At 45.5% G+C, this 7774-nt stretch overlaps 1 pseudogene; it reads right to left on the bottom strand.

Annotated features, from left to right (window-relative positions):
- Positions 1-572: 572 nt before the first annotated feature.
- LOC103295797 (nuclear prelamin A recognition factor-like) lies at positions 573-1896 on the bottom strand (annotated as a pseudogene).
- Positions 1897-7774: the final 5878 nt, after the last annotated feature.

Below are 7774 nucleotides of genomic sequence, written 5' to 3' on the forward strand. Positions count from 1 at the left end.
TTTCCCTGTTTAAAGCAGAGATCTATCCTGACTATCTGAGAAGGAGAGAGATCAAGGGCAAGGAAGAGGGAAGGACATTTGCCTTGATAATTTGCTCACTGAAAGACATTGTTTGACAGGGAGATCAAAGGCTAAAAGGAAAATGCCTGCCAATGCCTTTGATAGAGAATAGTCCAGAGATCCAATAGGGCTTTTATCGTTCTTTTCAATATAAGGTTTCCACGAGTCTGAGGTGGAAGTCTTCTTCTCAAGTGGGAAGATACAATCAACATTATATTAATTACTGATGGAAAACTCGAATGCCTAGTGAGAAGTTATCTCAAGTACTTATGCTTTTGTTTCTTTAAATCATGCCCTATATCAATTATTTAACTACTAGAGGCCTGGTGCACGAATTTGTGCACAAATGGGATCCCTCGGCCTGGCCGGCAATCAGGGCCAATTGGGGCTGGCCAGTCAGGGGAAGGGACCATGGGAGGTTGGCCGACCATGGGAGGTTGGCTATGGGAGCACACTGACCACCAGGGGGCAGCTCCTGCGTTGAGTGGCTGCCCCCTGGTGGTCAGTGCATGTCATAGCGACCAGTCAACTGGTGTGCAGGGCCACCTGAGCCCGGGGGGGAGTTGCTCCCCCGCCAGCCACTCCTGGTACAGCTCCTACACATGGGTGCTGGTCTCCAGGGGCCACACCGGGATGGCAGCGTAGATGCCTTCCATCTGCTGCAGCAGTGCCCTGTCCACACGTTCGTCCTCTGTGTGGGCCTGGCCCCTGCCACTTAGGCATCCCCGGTGCAGGCCAGGACCTCCACGAAGTGGCAGGGGAGCTTGCCCCTCTTCAGTTTCAGGACCACATTCTGGATGTTCCGAAAGCTGTAAGCAGCCTCAAAGCGTAGCAGAACCTCTCCGTCCCTTTCAAGGGTGACCTCTTGGAAGTCTTTGTTCCTCAGGGTGTGGTAGGTGAACACCCCCACGTCCTCGTTGAACAGCTCCTTGGCCATGTGCCTGAAGATGTGCGCCAGGTACCCGTCGGAGCTGGCACCCTCATGGAGCCTCACCTCCTCTTCCTTCACATCTCCAGAGTGTCGAACGATGCGAGGTCACTTTGCTCCATTATCTGGACAATTTCTCCTGAGATTAACATGCAGTCAGCACCCGGGGAACTATGCAAAGCTGTGGGAACATCTTCTCGAAGGGCCTCCAGGTTTCTTGTCATAACACGGGACTACAATGACGTGGAAAATCTTGTTTGGGAACAGGTTCTGCCATCTGGCGAAGTAATCCTTCACCACCAGAGAGCCCATGATCTGCTGGGGAGACTTGGCCTGAAGAGGTGGGGAGTGATGGGGTGACCCAGTACATGCTCTGCATATAGGACCCAACTGGGCCAGGTGGAGGTCAGCATGGGTAGCCGGAGCTCTTCCTCACGGTGCAGGCAGTACCAATGCCCAAATTCCTTCTGACTCTCCAGGATGCTGAAGTCCACAGCTATCTTCATGTCAAAGACAGTGCGCCCCAAGGTTTTTGAGGAAGCCTCAGAGCCTTCTGGATGCATCAGTGACACTGAGGCTGAATTTAGTAGCAAAATAAGGCAGAGACTGAGGACACACGGAACTGCCAGCACCTTGTGCTGTGAGGTATCACATTTCTTATTAAGGTTCAGAACACGGAAGAAGTCCTTGGTGTTCTGTTGAGAAACTTGGACTCCTTCCTCTGTGGTCACACAACTGTCACATGCCAGGCAGTCACTCAGAAATATCTTGGCATCGGCCAACTTATGGAATTCTCCCTTCTCTCCATTCTCCTGAGCCGGACTCCAGACGTTGACTGCGGCATTCTCTTGGTCATTGGTTTTTGGTTTTGCACTACATTCCTTCCGTGTGCAGTGATCACACTTCATCTGGAGCGGGGTGCGCGGGGGCCGGCTCGAGTGACCTGGAGGAAGCACAGGGAGAGCAGTCAGTCACTGCTGGTCGTCCCTGGTGCTGCAGGCGGTATCCTTTCTTCCTTGTGGAGCGTCTAGGGAGGGGAAGCGGCCGCAGTGCCCGAGGCCGAGTTCCAGGAGGCTGGCAGCGCTGTCAGGATCATGCCGGTGGCACTGATCCGTTGGTGCCTGGCCCGTCCTCTGGAGATTGAACCTGTAGGACTACTGAGGTAGTGAGTGGCTGCCGCCAGGCTGGTGGGCCTCCTGAATGGGTTGGTCAGGACCAGTGCTCTTGCTGTGGGAGCACACTGACCAGCAGGGGGCAGCTCCTGCTTTCAGCGTCTGCCCCCGGTAGTCAGTGCACTTCATAGCGACTGGTCTACCAGTCGTTCCAGTTGTTATGGCATTCTGGTCACTGGCTTTTTATATATATAGATCGGGCATCCTCAAACTACGGCCCGCAGGCCACATGCGGGTGTTTTTGCCGTTTTGTTTTTTTACTTCAAAATAAGATATGTGCAGTGTGCATAGGAATTTGTTCATTGTTTTTTTTTTTAACTATAGTCCGGCCCTCCAACGGTCTGAGGGACAGTGAACTGGCCCCCTGTTTAAAAAGTTTGAGGACCCCTGATATAGATAGATAGTAATGTGATATTAGTTGGTGATTCTGCTTGGCATTTTCATTTTTCCACTAAAAACTGAGTAGGAAAATGCACAGCACTTGCCCTGGTGGGTGAGGTTCAGTTGGTTGGGTGTCTTCTGTGTACCAAAATGTTGCCGGTTTCATTCCTGGTCAGTGTACATGCCTGGTTGCGGGCGCCATCATTGGTGGGAAGCACACAGGAGGCAGCCAATTGCTGTTACGCTCTCACATTGATGTTTCTCTCTCTTCCTTTCTCTCTGAAAATCAATAAATGATTGTTTTTTTAAAAAGAAAAGAAAGTGCACAGTACTTTATTGGTTCAGTTTACATTAGGGTGGCAGGTGGGATGAACATGAGCTCCTAAACCCACCTATTTCAGTTCACCCAGTATAAGTGCACACCAATACCTACAGGCCAAATATCCAGGGGGAAATTAAACCACCACCTTGGGATCTGAAATCTTGTTAAGAGAAACCTTAATGTAAGTGGGGAGAAATATGAGGGAGAAGGACAATTTAGTTACAGTATAGCCAGTTCAGTCGGTTAGAGCAGGGGTCAGCAAACTTTCTGAAAAGGGCCCGGCAGTAAATATTTTCAGCTTTGCAGCCTATACAGCTTCTTCTGCAGCTGCTCAATTCTGCCATTTTTTGTGTGAAACCAGCCACGGACACTGTGTAAATATACAAGCCTGGCTGTGTTCCAATAGAATGATTTATTGACACTGAAATTTCAATTTCATATCATTTTCAAATGTCACAAAAATCATTCGTTTGATGTTTCCCAACTATCTAAAAATGTAAAAACCATTCTTAGCTCACAGGCCATACCAAAACAGGGGGTGGGCTGGATTTAGCCCATGGGCCATAATTTGCCAACCCTTGGGCTCAACATTATCCTTCTAAAAGGCCTTACCCCAGAATACTTTGTGTCATGGTAGTTTATACTTCCTTTTTTTAAAAAAAAATTTTTTTTATTGATTTCAGAGAGGAAGGGAAAGGGAGAGAGATAAATAGAAACATCAGTGATGAGAGAGGATCATTGATCATCTGCCTCCTGCATGCCCCACCTTGGGGATTGAGCCCCCAACCCAGGTATGTGCCCTGACCAGGAATCAAACTGTGACCTTCTGGTTCATAGGTCAACACTCAACCACTGAGCCATGCTGGCCGGGTGGTTTATACTTCTTAGCCTAGGCACCCACCTTTCAAATATGGACCCCTAATGGTGAGTACTTATGCTTCCTCGCAGACTTAATTCAATTGCTTCCTTTAATTCATGTTATAATCCAAGAAGGTAAGTACTATTATTAGTTCCTGCTTTCAGATTAGAAAACTAAGGCTTATCAATATTACACAACTTGACCACTAGTACACAACTCGGAAAGCACAGAGCTGGTTGCTCGGTGCCCAGAGCTTTTGCTCGTTCTTAGGGAGCACAGTTCAGGGCCCTTAGCATACACATTACCAGGGTGGTTCAGGACAAAATCTTGATCTCCACTCACAAAGAAAGGTCACTCGCCTTTCCTGGCTGTTATTTTTCAGTGAGGCTCAGCAAAGTCAATCAGTAAACTCTCTGCTTCAAAAGAACAGTCTTTTGAGTCTCTGCTTAACCACAAGTTCAAGGGTAAATGTTCCAGGAGTCTGTTGGCAATTTGGATACCATAAAAACAGTCTCAAAAGCACTTGCCTTGTAAGGGTGTGGCTATTGGGAGACAATCCCCCTATTCTCCCAGGGGGAACAGAAAGTCTATAGAGTTTAATCCAGTTTGCACCCAGGCAGCTCTTGCTCGGAGCTAACTTTTCTTCCAGAACTAGATTTGCAGTAAGTACATGCAATTAGACTGGAGTGGCAGAAAGCTCATAACTCAGATCACATCACTCTCTGGCTGAAATCCCTCCAGTAGCTTCATTCTTCACAAAATAAAATCCAAATTTCTTACAATGACCCGCCACGTCCTACATGACCCAACTTTTGCTTGCCTGTTGAATACCATTTATAATACTCTGTCCCTCTGCTTCCCACTGTCCAGTCAGTCACACTGTCCTTATTCCCTGTACACACGCCATGCCTTTGTGTGTGCAGTGCTCTACCCTGGGAATGCTCTCCCTCTCATCTTTACATAGCTTCCTCCTTCTCATCTTCCAGGTCTTGGTTCATACATTTTTCTCCTCACTGTGGCCTTTCCTAAATACCTATCTATTGTCACTTTCTTCTTAATGTCCCCAGTCTCTGTCTATCCCAATATCCTGTTGTATTTTCTTCATAGCATGTGTCACTATTGGAAATAACCATGTCTATTTGTGCAGCAGTTGCTTGTGTGTCTGTCCCTTTTCACTCACAGGCCGTCACCCAGAGAGCAGGGCCTTGTCTTATTTACTGCTCTATCTCTAGGGCCTGGTGCAGATAGGCATTGACTGTGCATTGAATGGGGAATGAATGTCTATTCTGGAAAACAAATGACGCAGGCCTTACCTTATTGTGACGGTCTTGAGTAGTTTTCACCTTTGCTTAGGTCTTGGGTGGAGCAGACAGATAAGAAAGCTGTGGAGATCTCAACTCCAATTTATTTTACTTTCTTGTCCAAGCCTCAAGCCCACTATTAACGTACAACCTGTTGATAAGTTTTAGTTTTCTCAAATACGAAAATGGCAAAGTATTGGACAATGTATTGCCCAGTAAGCTATTGATTTATAAGCCCCCTGCCGACATACACATCGTTCTGAATACATAATCACATTGCCGGCAGCACATTTTTCACCTGGGATGTGGCACATTTAGATAAAAACTAAGGATGCTCAACTGGGTGCCTCATCTAAATTGGGCATGGAGGATGCCACATACAATGAGCATTACGTTGGAAATGAGCAACATGTGATATTCGGCTATAAAGAGGTGCTTGCATCATCTGGAGCGTGGAAATGGCAGAGCATGGACGCCCTGGCTTCTTCGGGGCATCAAGATGTGTGTCAAAGCTGTTGAGGTCTTAGGCTTCAGTTGACTTTTCCAAGGTAACCAGGGCACCAACTACTTGTTTACTGAAGGCACACTATAAGCTGGTGGTTAAGAGAACAGTCTTCTGAGTCAGACAGTCCTGGGGGCTAGTATTCTTGATCTGACATTTAAAAACTGTATATAACTTTGGTCAAATCTTTTTCTTTTAAATATATTTTTATTGATTTCAGAGAAGAAGGAAGAGAAAGAGAAAAAGAGAGAAACACCAATGATGAGAGAGAATCATTAATCGGCTGCCTCCTGCAGGCCCTCTACTGGGGATCGAGTCCACAACCCAGGCATATGCCCTGACCGGGAATCAAACAATGACCTCTGGTTCATAGGTCGATGCTGAACCATTGAGCCACACCAGCCGAGCTTGGTCAAACCACTTAACCAAAGAGTCAGTTTTCCTAACTGTCCTAGTCTCTTCCGGTTCTTGTGAATCACCTGCTTTGTTTAATTCTTCCCCTGACTCTGGAAGTACTTGTTCTCTTTCCCGCTCCCAACCCTGTCATTCTAGGTTAAAGTGTTTTTACTTCATTATAATTAAAAATAACTTTGAATCTGAATTCCCCAAGTTCAAGTACAAACCCATAGGCACAGCAAGAACAAACTTGGCCTCAAACACCTTCAGGAACTCTACACCAAGCTCATTATAAAGGATGAGACTTGGGTCAGTGGCTGTCCTCTCTGGAGAATTAAAATGGATGCTCTTTCAGATCTAGATTTGCTCCTAATAAATATGGAAGCTTTGGGGCTAAAGTCTCTGAGAAAAGCTTGCAGGTGCCCTACCAACTTTGTAATGGACTTGACCTGCAAAGGTGTGTTTATTTGTTACTTCCTGAAATAACCACATCTCGGCTTCGGTGAGCTGCTCCAGGCAATGAAGGCAGCCAGGAAAGGCAGGCAGAACTGATTTTAAGAGCTTTCTGGGTGCATCTGCATCTGTACTTTACCCTTACCCCTGAAAAAAAAAAAAATATATATATATATATATATATATATATATATATATATATATATACACACACATATATACATACACATATATATATCCCCCAAACTTGGAGACTCTGAAAGCCAGGCTTAATAGGGACACTTTAACATAGTTAATGCTTTTTGTTTTTTAAAGAAGAAAGATGAAAAGTTGTCTGAAATGCAATATTGAGCTTAAGATATTTTAAAAAATTCTTCTTTGAGGATGCTGATTACTATCTCAGCCTTTATAATTCATTTAATGAAATGAGATAAGCATTTCAATATAATACTTGTGGGTTTTTTTTTCTCTCCCACTTCACTTCTATTCTATTTTTTAAAAACAAAAAAGGGTGAGGGAGGTGCAGAAAATAGATGACTGAAACAGTAACCTCATGCATTGAATGAAGGGAGGTATTTTCTAATTCTTACAGAGGAAAGCTACTGATTCTACCCACTTAGCTTCCTCGTTCTGCTGTTAGTGATGGAATTAAGGATTCTTCAGCCATACATGCAACAGAAGGACATAAGGTTGTAAGCCAGACATCTGAAATATGCATTTTCCCCAGAGACTCTTACTGAGCACCAACCGTAGACCAGGCACAAAGCTAGATACTAGGATTGCAAATAGGAATAAATCTTACCTGTGGCTGGAAGGAGCTCCCAATGGAAAAGGCAGGCAGGGAGTAGATTTGGACTGAATTTACTAAGTAATCTTAACAACTCCCATATAGTGAATACTTATTTTGTGTCAGAGACTGTGCTAAATAACTTGTGCATTATTATATTTAACTAGAGGCCTGGTGCACGAAATTCATGCAGGGTAGGGTCCCTAGGCATGGCCTCACACCTCCCCGCCTCCTCCTTCCCTCGCTCCCTCAGCGCCACCACTGGTCACCCACCATGTCCCGTGCCACCCCCTGTGGTTAGCGCACATCATAGCGAGGGATCAAACTCCCGCTCTCCTGGTCAAACTCCCGAGCAGAAAATTTGCATATTAACCTTTCATATATAGAGATATTTCCAAAGTCCTATATAATACATGATGCTATTATCACCATCTTTTTAAAAAATATATTTTATTGATTTTTTTACAGAGAGGAAGAGAGAGGGCTAGAGAGTTAGAAGCATCAATGAGAGAGAAACATCGATCAGCTGCCTCCTACACACCTCCTACTGGGGATGTGCCCACAACCAAAGTATATGCCCTTGACCGGAATCGAACCTGGGACCTTTTAGTCT

Source organism: Eptesicus fuscus, chromosome 6, assembly GCF_027574615.1.
Source record: "Eptesicus fuscus isolate TK198812 chromosome 6, DD_ASM_mEF_20220401, whole genome shotgun sequence".
Lineage (NCBI taxonomy): Eukaryota > Metazoa > Chordata > Mammalia > Chiroptera > Vespertilionidae > Eptesicus > Eptesicus fuscus.